This window comes from Mytilus trossulus, chromosome 10 (genome assembly GCF_036588685.1).
Source record: "Mytilus trossulus isolate FHL-02 chromosome 10, PNRI_Mtr1.1.1.hap1, whole genome shotgun sequence".
Taxonomy (NCBI): Eukaryota; Metazoa; Mollusca; class Bivalvia; order Mytilida; family Mytilidae; genus Mytilus; species Mytilus trossulus.
Genome location: NC_086382.1, coordinates 73,050,668 through 73,067,076, shown reverse-complemented (window position 1 = coordinate 73,067,076; position 16,409 = coordinate 73,050,668). Strand labels below are relative to the sequence as shown.

The window sequence follows — 16,409 nt, the reverse complement described above, 5'->3', positions numbered from 1 at the left end:
TTGACAAAGTGAATTGAGAAGGAAACGGATAGATATAAGTCCTTGCTATCAGGTAAAACAATTTAAATGTACAGAACAAACACATTTACTTCACACATGACAAATAGTACAGGCTTAAGCTTTTTATTGTCTTATACACGACTGTAGTCTAGTGTTTAAACGACGGCGGTGACCTACAAGGTACGGGTCATACTGGGTCAAGTCTAAATATGTAAACATATCCACGTGCTATTAGGTAGAAAGCATCGTAATGCAATATCTACAATTTTTTCTCCTTTATACATCGTTTAACCAGATATATTTCTCCTTTATACATCGTTTAATCAGATATATTTCTCTTTCAAATACACTTAAACACGGGTTGTATGTACGTATCTTTTCTAGTGTTTTCTTGTCCTTATTAAAGTTCATTTGTTGATGTTTGAATATTTTTGAACGACTGAACACGAGTGAATGAATGCAACAATTATATATACTGAAGACTTGGGCTGCACAATGATAGTGTACGTATATCATACTGATAATTATTCTAGCAGTAATTATGTTAATTTAGGATGTAATGACAGGAATTCATGAGCTATGCCTCTGGCTTTTTGAAAAAATATCAATGACAATGTAAACGGGAACAAAACATTGACACGAATGATGCTCTCTTCTATTTTATAGTTATTTAGGTATGTGTGTTGCACAAGTTTCAAAAAAAAACTTAAGTTATAAAACTTTTTTTCAGGGCACAAACCCATTTTAAAGAGACTTGTCTACTGCCATACCCATCCTATGTTCATGCACCATTTGCAAGCAAGAGACTGAATGGTTTGCAAAATTAAAAATCAGGATGGTGTCCAATTAAAACAAAAGAACTAAACTGGATGAATATTGTAGGAGAAATCTAGAGGAAAGTTTTGATTTGTGAAATTGGTTTTCCTGAAAAGTCATTCATCCTAGCCTGCAGAAAGGAACTATAACTGTCCACCACCAACTGACGAGCTAATGTTGAGCTTCACATATGGAATTACTCAAATACCATCAATGTCTATGTTTTCAGCACAGATTTCACAAGTTATGACACAGCTGTGCTTTTTTATACCTGTTAAAGAGTTGTATACTAAATTTTATTTTTTTATCAATAAATATATATTGTTTCATTTAAGAACTTGTATTTTGCCGAAAGATGCATACTAGTAAATGAAAGTGGTGCAGTTCATTTTGCTTTGGTATATAGAATTGAATTACAATTGTTCATGTTATTGGAATGCTTATAAAAATAAGGAGATGTGGTACAATATATATGATATTTAGTGAGTTTATCAAGCAAAAGTGAATAAGAAATAGGTATAAGCAGTTACAGGTACTACTGTACAATCTCAAACAATGAGAAAAACTCATACCGTAAAGAGAATTTCATATTTACAAGTAAGTTTTGTTTTTGCGTTGAATAATTTTCTTCTATTGTTTTAATTGCAAATATGGGAAGTGGTTAAAATGCCAATGAGACAGCTGTTATGGCCACAGAGCCTTAATTGAAAACTTCTTTTTCATTCATACCGGATTTTGCCTGGAGTTAGAAACATATCTGCCAACTTTTCAAAATGCACATGGGGGTTTTACGTGAAAGATGGTTCATATAGTCATACAAAACCTTCAAGGGGGCCTTCAAATGGAATCAGGACAAGTCGCCCCACTGGCTAATCGCCCCACTTTTTAAAAAAACGCCACAAACTGATTTATCAAATCGCCCACATGTGAAATTGGTTAAATCATGTTTAATATTACTCCTGCCAACTCGCACTACTTATAAAAAAACCGGTAATATTTAGATTAATATATATATATATATATAATTAAAAATAAAAACTCGCATCACTTTAATGAAAACTAATCTACACAGAATACAAACAAACCGAAAATTAATTTAATTACTATTATTGATATATACTGAAATTATAATTCTAAAACAAAAACTGATTGTTGAGAAATAACTAAGTTTTGAAGCTTAGTTATTTGCATGACAATTGAAAAGAAACCTGTTAAATGTATCATAATGCAATATAAGGAATTGAACTTATATTCAATGGAATAACATCTTTTTCCATAAGTGGGGCGAGTTGGCATTACTAAATTCATCCTGGTTAATAATATATTTATCTAGATTTCACCGATTTCCATTAGGTGGGACCAGTTGGCAGGAGTAATATTAACGGGATTTAATACAGTTTACAAGTAGGGCGATTTGGTAATCCAGGTTGGGGCATTTTTTTTGTCGAGCCTGCGACTTTTGTCACAGAAAGCTCGACATAGGGATAGTGATGCGGCGGCTATGTTAGCTCAGTTCTTAAAAGCTTTATATTTTAGAAGGTGGGAGACCTGGATGCTTCATACTTTGTATATGGTTGCCTCATGTTACGAAGTTTCCGTCAGTTACATGTCCTTGACCTCATTTTCATGGTTCAGCGACTACTTGAAAAAAAAGTTAAAATTTTTTGTAATGTTAAATTCTCTCTTATTATAAGTAATAGGATAACTATATTTGGTATGTGCATACCTTGCAAGGTCCTCTTGCCCGTCAGACAGTTTTCACTTGACCTCGACCTCATTTCATGGATCAGCGAACAAGGTTAAGTTTTGGTGGTTAAGTCCATATCTGAGATACTATAAGCAATAGGTCTAGTACAGTGTTCCATCTAGGCCGTTTTCAGAGGGCGCGGCGCCCGCCCTTTTCCGAGTGGCGCCCTGTGCCCTTTTTACAGTTTCCAGGGCGCCTTGCCTTTTTTGAAGATCGATTGCATATTAATTTGTGCGTATTGATATGATACGCTAATTACTAAATTTTACCTGGGGGGAAGTTTACGACTTTGTTTACGACCCCAAGTTAATCAATGGTTACAACTGGTGTCATAATCTGTTGTTATAGGTAATCCGTTTATCGGATGGGTCATTACTGATCATCAACATTAATTAATTCAAATAGAATCGGTCAGTCGGCAATTATCTTTGAAGAAATGTGCATACAACAACTTGGGCACAGTATGAAACAGGTCACATTTCAAAACATACTGCATACACAGTTCAACTGTGCCAAGCTATGATAAAAAAACTTGTGTGACAAGCTGCTTGACAAGTTTTTCAGCCTTAAAAGTAGAAAGATAGAGTTCTATATGGGCTAATGATGTTGTTCTTGTATAACCTGTGAACGAATAAACACAAATGTTTGATTAACATCTTTTATTAAAGTATGCCCTTTTCATATTATCATATCGCGCGTTAAATGCCCTTTTTCAGGATTGGCACCCTGCCCTTTTGAAAACCTAGCTGGAACACTGTAGTATATTCGGTGTATGGAAGCACTGTAAGGTGTACATGTCCAACTGGCAGGTGTCATCTGACCTTGACCTCATTTTCATGGTTTAGTGGTTATAGTTAAGTTTTGTGTTTTGGTCTGTTTTTCTTATACTTTTTGCAATAGGTCTTCTATATTTCGTGTATGGAATGGTTGTAAGGTGTACAGGTCTACCTGGCAGGTGTCATATGACCTTGACCTCATTTTCATGGTTCAGTGGTCAAAGTTAAGTTTTTGAGTTTTGGCCTTTTTTTCTAATACTATATGCAATAGGTCAACTATATTTGGTATATGGAAATATTTCATGATCTACATGCCAGTCGTGCAGGTTTTATTTGACCTTGATCTCATTTTTTACGGTTCATTGCTCAGTGTTAAGCTTTTGTGTTTTGGTCTGTTTTTCTTAAACTATAAGCAATTAGTCAATTTTATTTGTTGTATGGAAGAATTGTTAGCTGTACACTAACATGCCTACCTGGCATAGTTTATTTGACCTTGACCTCATTTTCATGGTTCAAAGGTCAATGTTTAGTTTTCTTGGTTTATATTAAGATTATGTGACAGTTGTAATAAAGCTTTATGATTAGGACTATCAACATAATATCAATGATTAGTAAAGAAGGCGAGACATTTCAGTGTGTGCACTCTTGTTTTTAAAGTGGGGCGAGTTAATGAAAAAGTGGGGCGATTCCCTTCAAATATATTCTAATGTGGTTTTTGGCTTCTTTGTGCATTAACAAGCTCATAGCCATTGTTGAATTAATTGTTTTCTTTAAAATAGTCGACAAAATTGCTCTTACAAAATTTCCATTTGAGAGCCTCCAGCTCGATGGGGGAAATACTCTGCAAATACTGACAGTTGGCAGGTATGGTCATCAAAAAAGTTGACATGTTACTATGTACATTTACCATTATGTTACTTGATGTTGCTATGCACACAGTACAGAGACTAGTCAATCTTTGTGAACTATTTTTTATGGGAGTCATAGAATATGCATATGCATGTACAATTAATAATTAAAAATAGTCTATTTATATTGAAAAGGAAAAGTTCTTATACATGTCTAATGAAGAGTGACGAAAGACACCAAAGGGACAGTCAAACTCATAAATTTAAAGCAAACTGACAAGGCCATGGCTAAAAATGCATTTCATGGGAGGCACAGATAATATTCTGTAAACAGTAGAATAAGATATAGGTGAACTAGGTACAAAAGAACTCTAAATCTTAAATTCTGCAAACCACCTCTGTTCTATGGAAGATAATGATATAACTGGACTAGAAATACACACAACCTGTAATTAACTGCCTTTACAGCGCTTTCGCGCTTTGATTATCCAACGCAGTCATAGGTTTGAACGTAGTTTTCAATTTAGACTCGTTTATATTTTTTGTTTGGGCATGTATCATATTTTCCCTCCGGTTTATATGATCCGTTCATCCTATATATTGACTCTTAAAATTCAAGAGTTAATCTAAAAATGAGGGTACTTTTTATATGGCCTTCCAAAAACCGTTTCGATCCCTAACATCACTGAAGAGACATTTATTGTCGAAATCCGGATATGGTGTACTAAAGAAATATTGACACCGAATGTTTGTGGCACAACATCCTGTCCACAAGTTAACATTTTTTTTTCTTTCTGTGACGTATTAAATTTATATTAAGATCCATTTTGTTACATCTTTTAGTGCTGTTTTTAGACCCTTCTACAACGAAATTTGTTTGACATGCACACGTATAAAAATTGCGGTTTTTATCCAACGCAGTCATAGGTTTGAACGTAGTTTTCAATTTAGACTCGTGTATATATATATATGTATATATATATAGATGCTTTATGTTTCGAAGTTTCCGACTGTCACATGACCACTGTCTTTGACTTCATTTTCATTGTTGAGTGACTACTTAAAAAGTTACGAACTTTTTTAATACTTTTTTCTTACTTATTATAATTAATATGATAATTATATTTTGTATTGTGCGTACCTTGCAAGGTTCTCATGCCCGATCTCATTTCATGGATCAGTGAACAAGGTTATTTTTTGGTGGTAAGTCCATATATCTCAAATACTTTAAGTAGTAAGTCTGGTATATTTGGTAAATGGAATGATGGTAAGGTGTACATGTCCAACTGGCAGATGTCATCTGAACTTGACCTCAACCTATTTTTTTTTGTTTAGTGGTCAAAGATTTATATAAGGACTCAACAAAATATCAATGGTTAGTAAAGAAGGCGAGACGTTTCAGCGTGTGCACTCTTGTCTTAAATTGTCCTGTACCAGGTCAGGAATATGGCAGTTGTTTTCTAATAGTTCGTTTCAATATAAGTATTGTCGTTTGTTTTTGTTGCACTTCAGTGTTTATGTTGTTTGTGGTTGTCCTCTTATAGTTGATGAGTTTCCCTCGGTTTTAGTTTGTTACCCGGATTTTGTTTCATTCAATCGACGTATGACTTTTTAACAGCGGTATACTACTGTTGTCTCTATTGATTGCTTGGTTCAGTTTTTTGTTTAGGTTCGATTTGCAGAAAACTATGACAGCCTTATTTGAATGAAACCACGACTAGTAGTTTTTAAGCATGCAATTTTGCTGGTAAGGATTTGACTGTCAGTGGCACACAAAGCTGTCTTTTATATTTTCAATGTTGGTGCGTCATCTGTATAAAAAAGTCAAAAACACAAAAATACTGAACTCCGAGGAAAATTCAAAAAGGATAGTCCAAAATCAAAAGTCCAAACGCATCCAACGAATGGATAAAAGGGCTCAACTGTTGTATGTTTCAAAAGCTATTATCAAACTTATTCCGTGATACCCTAAAAACAAACTGTAGTGGTCATGACATTATTTGAGGATATTTGGAGGTCCTGAAATATATGATTATGGAGCTCCATAAATATTAAGGATATTCGGAACCTTCTAAATTATAGCATATATAAGGATATCACGAAACCAATAAAAGGAGGTCCTGAAATATTAAAGGCGGTTCTCAATGTTTTATGGATTTCCTGAATTCGAATTATTGAACATTGAAATACACTAGTTTTGACTAGATCTGTGCCTTGTACCATTCTAATTTTTGGACATATTTTTCATTGAAGACAAAATATAATTACGTGCAATTATTAATGTTGATTTAAAACAGAAAAATCGATTGATTAGAGTTTGCAGAACTTCCAAAAGCAAATATTTCACCCATATTCAGAACGAGAGATCGAAAAAGAGCAGATATTTTATAAAATTATGGAAGACATGTATAACGAATAAAAGTATTTTTATTTAAAATGTGAATTGGTACAAAACCATCAATCATAAATAACGTAAATGAATTTTATGGAGAATTGACGTTACAAAATCAATAAACACATCAAAATCTAATTATTTGTTTCAGTTAAAGTAGTCGAAAAATTAATTTGAAAGACGTTATTAGATGTTATCTTAGGTAGAAATTGGATGATGATTTATACGTTATGTTTTGATATCCCTAGCATTATTTAACTCTGGTATCCACTCATACAGCGAAGATTAAGTGAAACTATTTAAAAAACAAAATTTATGTGCAAAGTTATTTAAATATTTATGAGTAAACAAAGGCGACATTGAAAATATTTGTTAAAAACAAGTTTGTTGAATTTTCTATATTCGTGTCTGTCTCGTGTGTCTTTGTATCTCATTTTACGGGTACCTCCTTTCCTTCACATTAAACATGTGTTCATCAGGTTCAGTGTATCTGTCTATCATATCATCAGCAAATGGAATTTTAAATTTACTATGACACGTTACTGAAGACCAAATGCAAAACTTCAATGTTGATTTCTTTGGTAGCGTAAATCATCTAGGTCAACGCCCCTTACTTGATTTTTTTGTTTGTGTTTGTATTTATCACTATTAGCGGAAAATAAATGAGACATTTATGGCTGAAAACATACCAAGATGAAACAATCCCTGTATGTTCTATGGATTTTATATGTGATATGTTTTATGATTCTATTATTTAACGTTGCAGGTAAGATGGTATATATTACAGCTAAGTAATTATATATGGTTGATGCAGTCATAAGTAATTTATAACTATTCAATTTTTTACGAAAGATAAAGCTCAAATTTAAAAAAAGATATATTCTTTTAAGTCAGACTGACCTTGTTTAAGTCCTGTTTGCATTTTATTTTCCTGAGTAGGTTACTATATTGGACAGTTTGTTTCGCATTAGGCAAACTGAACACATTTTATATCCTTTCGTAGCATTCTATCAATTGATACGTTCCACAATCTAGTAAATGGTATATGTCTGGTTAATTTTGTTTTCGATTTTTTCCATTTTTATATCAATCTGGTTGTTGATTGTAACTATTTTACTTTTGTTGTTTATATGTCCATGCACACAGACACCCAGTAAAACGACAATAGCGCATGCATTCAAAACGAAGTAAAACTAGTCGATCTATAAATATGTTATGAGATCTATCATTGACCTAAAAAGTAGACTAGCAATACATTTACTATTTGAAACAGACATTTTGAACTGAACAGTTAAAAAGACTGAACACTTAATTATTATTTATACATTTTCATTCTTTCGGTTAATATCCGGACTGCGGTAAACTCATGACAGTTCAGACAGTTCGCTTACAGTCAGGTAAGATCAGTGAAATCTATATTCAGACTTCTGCAGCTGTACAAACTACGTTCTTGAAAAAACTGTTTAACAATGATTTGACTGTAAGGAAAATGCCTGAACAGCACTTTTAGTGATAATATCGCTATTTCTTAAATATCCACAACCTTGTTGGAATGGTCAAACAGGTTTGAGGTTGAGCTAGCTATTTTACTCACCATTTTCTACGTAAGGAAATGCTGGTACCAAATCAGGACTTTGACAGTTGTACTCATCCGATTTGTGTGTTTGAGTTTTTGATTTTGTCATTTGATAAGGGAAGTTCGCTTTTAAATTTCTTAAGAGTTCGGTACTTTTGTTATTTTACTTTTTATGGATGATATCATCACTAACGTTACTATAAAATCGCCAGAATAACATACGGCTTTTTTGTATTGACTAACCCATAGTTTAGAGATCTTACGTATTGGATATAGTGTTTCATGACAGTAATCTCAAATGCTATATATATATGGCTTTCTATTCCACGTTTTAGCCGAATTCATTGATGATAATTAAAGATCCTTAATTCAAAAAGACAGAATTTGACACAAATGTATCCTTTGAGACTACAGAAAAATTGATTTGCAACTTGATATATATCTTATTGACATTAAAATAGATCAAATAAAGGCAACAGTAGAATACCGCTTTTCAAAAGTTAAAACACGTATAAACCAGATCGAAACAATTGTTGTATATCCAAAATATTCTTGACAGCACATGGGTCTACGTTTAGGGTAAGCATTAAGATCCGAAGGTGACCCGCTGTTATGTTGAACTTTAGGCTACCAATACTACTGTTACCATGCAAACCCAATTGCTTTAGGTTCAGCCAAATATGGTGTATGAAATTTGTGTAACGAATTGCAACACTATACCCTTTGATCTTCCCTTTAAACATGTCACACAAGTGTTAACGAAATTCACATATATAAATTTGGGTCCATTTACAAGCTGGATATAACAAAAAATATCTAACGACACATCCATTGAAGTTTACATTGCCTGACATATTTATAACATATATATGTATGTGCATTTTACTTTTGTATCTATTCAATGTGTGTATCTATTCGAGATATGCGAGGAAGAGGAGAAATATTTGACTCTTTGGTAAATTAGCAACAGTGATAGGATACGAACATTTGAAAATTTGCTTGTTATGTTATTTCTTTATAATTTGCACTTGTTTACAATATTTGCATATACTTTAATAATTTATGTATATCTTTCTGCGTCATTAATTCAACCAGAGCGCTTTTTATTGTAGTCTCTTAACCTTTTGATCCTTCTGAAGATATAATCTTGACCTTTCTATCCCCTTTCTGATTATAATCTAGCGTTCATTCAATTTCTGATTATAGTCATGGCCTTTCATTGACTGTAAAACCTCCCAAATCGTAAATAAAGACATTATTCGGTCTTATGTTTACATTTCAGGACAAACATTAATGTTTTTTTTAATTATATAAGCATAATTTTCTGCTTCTAACAAACGCAATTGGATATTTTCATTTCTTTGTAGAATGATTGTGCATCATTTACCGATGTGTTGTATAAATAATATAAGGATTCCGAAAAATCTTACAAATTTTTATTTATTTCGAGGGTTGATCATCATATTCTGTTATCAAATGACTTTGGTACCTTGGAAACAAATCAAGTTCGCGTGCCTGTCTTTGAACCTCGGTAGTCGTATGTCAGATGTAAAATATTTCTAGGATTCCGAAAATTTCTTTGAACCTGAAATATGAAATTGACCTAGGAAAATCCACCAATTGAATGTGCTCGCTATCTATTTATTTCTTTTTTTATGTTATTATCGGGTTATATGAACGTTTGGAATCTTCGGAGGTCACCTCGATGATAACTTAGATTGCATGAAGACTAACTTACACATGAAATGCTGATATACTTTATTGAGAACATGCTTCGTAAATTGTGCATTTGAGATTTTTTTATAATTTGGATGTTCGTTTTAGTATGTTAGCAGTCAAATATAAAAAGCTGATTAAAATCAGTGAACATGAATTTGACAGCTTATGACCCTCTACAGACCATATATTGACATCTAGCTATACCAGTTTGAGTGTGCAATGCTTTGTTGCTGTCTGAAGGTCGTAAATTATAGTTTCTACGCTTATTTAAAATCTAAAATGAACTTGGAAATACATTCACTATTTTTTTCATTTACTATTTATTTCGATTTTCATTGAAAACTAGACCTACATAATTTTTAAGTCTGCAGTAATGTTTATTTTTGCATTTTTCTTTCATTAAACTCATACAGTCGAATTATCTTATAAGTCAAACAAAGAAAAACAAAATGAAATTCCTTTTTCTTAGACATGCCCGTATGAAATGAAATAAATGCTTTATATGCTGTAATTGAAATATTATCATCATGGAGAGAAGTGCACACTGTTTGAATATAAATAAGTTTGTTCTGAACGAGATCCATTCCCGTCTTTTTATTTCTTTCTTAGTGACTAACTACCCGAATCCAATGATAAATTATATTCTATTTCGTATAACAGATTTGAATCTTTCGGGGACACCTGTCACACTTTTTTACATCGAGGTGTAGTATATATAATGTAGGACATGTAAACATTAAAATTGAGTAAAGTGTAAATAATGTATCGCTTAAACATCACTGCTGACGGTGTAATGGTATAACACAAAATAAAATATTAAATTATCTTTTATATTGTTTAAAGAACATGATACTTGCAACGCAGTTTGCGACCACCAACCTTGGGTTCTTGGATTACATGTAATTTGGTATTATAGATTGCTGTATTTTTGTTTCCCTTGTATTCGTTTTACTTCAATATATATATCTTGTTGATTCGTTCTTTAACGCATTTTCGCTTTTTGATATTAGCGTTCCTTACGTGGTCTTGAGTGTACCCAAAGGAAAGGCTAATATCAATAACCGAAACTTATATAAAGAACAAATCAACAGGATATATGTATTCAAGTAGAACGATTAAAAAGTGAAAGTTCAACCATAAAATAGAACAAAAAACATCTACGAAATATGTACATCAAGTCAATCTTAAATGTTTTCTTCCATCTACATATTCAAGCGTACATAGATGAAAGAAAACTTTAAATAAAGGCAACAGTAGTTTACCGCTGTTCGAAATTAATCGATTGAGAAAACTCAAATCCGAGTTACAAACTAAAAATAAGGGAAACACATCAAATATAAGAGGAGAACTACGGCACAACAGAAACAAAACATTAAAATTAAACACTCAGAAAAGAACAATGATATAACAATGATCATTTTCCTGACTTGATACAGAACATTTTAAGAAAAAAAGAAGTGGATTAAACCTGGTTTTGTGGCTAGCCAAACCTTCCGTTTTTATGGCAATGTTAAATATAAGATTAACTTTAAATACTTCTAATCTGCATGTTTCTAAGATAGTTTTTGTTATATTTTATGTCATGCTTTGAGTTTATTGTATAATTCCACCAATGATTATACCAAATTCAGAGAGAAAAATTATACTTTCGCATTAACATGGAAATCCTCAACGCGTACACATTTGTGTTATTTCTGTTTCACTTTTATGGTATTCTTCGATCTTCATATGTCAACCTACGAAATAATAGTAGTTAACATAATGGTTAGCATATATCATTATTATAATTATTATATTTCATGAATAATCAGAAGTAAAGACAGAATAGAAAAGTTCAATTTTAAGTCTTACTAGGGAAAAGCATATGAATATTCAAACAAGGAAGAAAAGCTTGAATAAACAAAACCATATTATTTTCCAACATTTGACAAATGAAGTTTTTAATATTATTCATAGCAGTATTGGAGGTCCACCTGAGATTTATGAAATACTCAGTTGGAAAGTTTATAATAACTGTGTATAATATATACATATTTTGATAAGATTTGTATCACATAGAGTTCTTTTCTGACAGTGTAATAACGTTGACAGCTGATTCTCTCGATACCACGGGAAAGTATTGTAGTTGTTCTGTGTTGTTGTTGTGTCTATCAAACTCATAAATCATTTTCGTGAAAAATTAAACATCTAAATCTACATGACCCTAAGTCACAAATCTAATATGTTTTGTTAAGTAAATGTACGTTGACCCCTTTTTGTGGTCGTATCTACAAAACATGAGGTTATATATACATATAAGTATACACTTGGAGAACAGATAAACAAACTTGTCAAAAGAGTAGATATTTTACAGATGTGCTTTTGTTGTCTTGTCTTCGACATAAGTCGCTGTTGGCAAACCTAATGATTACTTTTCTTGCACCTGCGTACGATGGTAACAATCTCTCTGCATGCTTTAACTCCAGTTTAAACTTGACTTACGAAAGTGTGTTGATGTTCTCCTCGCCGATTCATTGTTTCCTGACTTTCGCTTACTGCTTTTAGTCATCTAATTCTGTTGGTCATTTTGAGTAAATTGCGTGTTTATCTGTGGTTTAACGTTAATATTATCTAAATAGATAGATGATGTGGTATAAGTTCCAATGAGACAACTCTCCATACAAGTTACAATTTGTTAAAGTTAACCATTATAGGTCAAGGTACTGTCTTGAACACGGAGCCTTGTCTCACACCGAACGGGAGGCTATAAAGGGCCCCCCAAAAAATTACTGGTGTAAGACCATTCCAACGGGAAAACCAACGGTCTAATCTATATAAAACGAGCACCACTTATGCACTACATCAACCAAGGAAAAATACTGAACATTTTAAGAAGCCAAAAACTTAATTTTTCCTTTCAGATATATTGATGATGTTCTTTACATAACGTTTCTGATTCGGTTCCATTAACATATCATCTAGAACTAGAAATTAAAGAAATAACAGACACAACTTCATCTGCCTAGTTTTAAGACTTATCCATGTTCCTCGAATTTGACAAAAACGATCATCTCATTACTAGAATCTTTGACAAACGAGACGATTTTAATTTTGAAATTATTAATTTCCCCCAACTAAGCAGCAGTATACCAACATCATCTGTAAGAATATAAATTTCCTAGCTCATTTGTTATTAAATAGCTTGAGGCTGCATACGTTATAAAACGCCACCAATGTCTGAGTTGATGAGCCAGGGTTATGACAATGAACGTTTCGTGCTTTTCCTATAAATGTTCATGGAAAGATACAAAGACCTAGTTGATAAATATTCCGTATACGCTTTAAAGATAAAAGAGGGACGAAAGATAATACATAATAGTCTGTTGAGTATCGTCTTTATTACCTATTGCAGTGTACTTTTATTTGTCTGTGTAAATTATTTACCTTATATAACTGTTCAGTTCATTTTGGTATTATCCTTTATGCGTGGCTCAGTACTTCTGCATCCCGTCCAATGTGTGGTTGTGCTGTGGTCATTTTTTGCATTTTAGTTTTATTTATATTTTGTCTATATGCTAATTTGTTTTGCTCTGTTGATTTATTTGTTTGTGTTTATTGTGAGTAAGATCATAACAGGATGTTGACTTCTGTACCTATTTTGCACATTAGTTTTTATTAAATCTGTTTGTTTTTACACACAGTATGGACAATAAAAGGAAATTTTAGACGATTTTCATACAAGTGAGAAATTTAGCTAGCTATAGAACAATTACAATTCACTATTTTCTACATAAGGAATATGATAGTTATTTTCAATTCGTTTGATGTGTTTTAGCCTTTGATTTTGCCATTTGAAAACGGAATGTCCGATTTAAATTTTCCATGGAAATCGGTATTTATTATTATTTAATAATATTTATCTGTACTATTGGCGCATCGGAATACTTAAATACGTCTTGAAAACATGGTTTGTTGCGCAAATTAAATATGTTTCTTTGGCGGTAATGAAATGCAAATTTGCGCTAAGCAAAGGACTGTTTCTGAGATCAACTCATAGTTATATCACCTCGACCTAACTTCAAGGTTAGAATTAAGTAAAGATAGGAATGACCATATACATCTGACTGGTCCATCTTATCGTTACCGCTGTGTCACTTTGATATATATATTTTTAAGGTAAATCGGTGTTCAAAATAAGTAGTGCTATTGTTCTAACAGTTTTCTACAAAGAATGAAAATACCACCACTTTATTTCAAAAAGGACAGACCATCCATGTTTCTTACCCATGCTTGTACAAGGTTAATATTTTTTAATTCAGATGTAGAAGGACGATGCAAAAGTCACACGACAACTCCTGCACCTACAACTACCACCACAATTCCTAGACCAGGTAGATAATAAGGTAAGTTACAATACCTGGACCAGGTAGATATAACTAAATAATCTAGTCTACATTGAAGACCTGTTAGTGACCTTCTGCTGTTGTTTTTTTTATTTGGTCGGGTTGTTGTCTCTTTGACACATTCCCCATTTCCATTCTCAATTTTATATATCTATCAACGACATTAGTACATGCACTCACTACATTATTCCTGGACCAGTTAGTCTATATATCCATCAACGATATTATAAGTACATAAAATCAGACAATTGTTGTACCAGTTAGATAATTAAATATAAGTTATAAAATTGAAAACGGAAATGTTGAATGTATCAAAGAGACAACAACCTGACTGAAGGCGTGCCTCAGCTAGCCCCTTAAAAAAATATGTATTTGTGCAGTACTACAGTGTGTCATACTAAACTCGGAAATATATGAGTGAACTAAAATTAAAAATCATACAAGACTAACAAAGGCCAGAGGCTCCTGACTTGGGACAGGTGCAAACATCCGGCGAGGTTAAACATGTTTTTCGTGAGATCTCCCCTACCCCCACACTGAAACCTCTAGCCAATGAAAAAAAAATCACACAACAATACACACACAGTTTAAAGGGAGTCCGAGTCCGGCGATGTAATATAAGGTAACAATAGAAGCTAAGCGAAATGAAAAAAATGAATAAATTAACAAAAGTCTACAAGCAGTTGCTGACATGCCAGCTCCTGATTGGTTGAAAGATTGAAAGATTATGTCTTCATCATATGAATATCAGGCACAATCCCTCCCGTTATTGATCTATACCCATCAACGTCATTAGTAAATACAATCACTACACAATTTCTAGACATGTCTTTGTCTACGTATCCATCAACGAAAATGCAAGAAATGTTTGAATATCATAACAAACAATAATTGCCCTTAAAGAAAAGAAACAAATATCAGCTTGGTATGTTATTGCCGACTAAAAACAACAATAGTTGCAATGTTCTTATATTCTATGTTTAATTCAAGGGTTTAATATACAAATGAATTCATTTATCTATTTTGTTTGCAGGTTGTGGGAGAAGATGGGAGAAGATGTGTTACACTGTGCATGGGAACCGTTTAAACTGCGCATGCTGGTCGTGTTACATTTTTACATACTCACGTTATGTTTGTTTTGTTTCTATTTTCCTTTAATTAAAATGTTCGAGTAACATCGAGTAACATGTTGTGTCTTTTAAAATACGCACACATTACATTATGTGAACAAATGATAATCATACAATTTTGCTGTTGATATGGTATGATGTATCATTTTTAACCATTTGATTGCCTATTTTTTCCGAAAACTTGTCCTCGAAAAAAAGTGTTCGAAAACAGATTATCTTAGCAACTTAACCCATTTCGTCTTTTCTATGCTTTATTAAAAGTGTTTTTTGTTATTTATTCACGGCTGTCATTCGAGTAATCGAGAACAATATTTTGACAGAATAAGCCAAAAAAGTTGAATAGATAAAATACAGAACTCCTGGGAAAATTCTAAAAGAAAGGTTCCTCAGAAAATGACAAAATAAAAAGCTCAAACATCAAACGAATTGATAACAAATGTCGTAATCCTGACTAGGTTCGGGCAGCAACGTCAACAGCAAGATATGAAAAACTGTTCGTTGTTTTACCATCAGGAGGAAAACATTAATAAAAAAATTAAACATCTGTCAGTTCAACCTTTATAATAATTCTGTTTACTAAGGTTAAGACTATATAATTCAGTACTAGTTACATGTGATCATTAAGCAAAACTCGATATTAACATTTTAATAAATCATGATATATTTGAACTAAATTTTGTTTGTCATATAGTACAGTTAAAATAAACCGTATTCCCTAAAAAGGTTCAATAATATCGTTTCAAAAGAAAGTCTCTTGATCTATTATACAAATTGGTCTTGAAAGATCAAGCAACGTTGTTTTTTTTTTATCGTGAGAGAAAATAATGTATAGTTTTGCTAATCGTTGAAGGCCTTGGATTTACATCAACATTCTTAAACCTACATAATTTGATCTCCGATTTGAAGTAAAATAACAAAAATACTTAACTTGGAGAAACATTCAAAATTGAAAGTCCCTCATTACATGGAAAAAATAAAATCTGAAACACATCAAATGAATAACTTTCATATTACTGACTTGGG

The 16,409-nt window shown here is 32.5% G+C and overlaps 1 long non-coding RNA gene across 1 annotated transcript; it reads left to right on the top strand.

The window, feature by feature from the left end:
- Positions 1-7,096: 7,096 nt before the first annotated feature.
- LOC134686624 (uncharacterized) lies at positions 7,097-15,441 on the top strand. Its single transcript, XR_010101629.1, has 3 exons — positions 7,097-7,345; positions 14,173-14,256; positions 15,290-15,441. It is a non-coding gene; the product is annotated as an uncharacterized LOC134686624 (long non-coding RNA).
- The last annotated feature ends 968 nt before the right edge of the window (positions 15,442-16,409 follow it).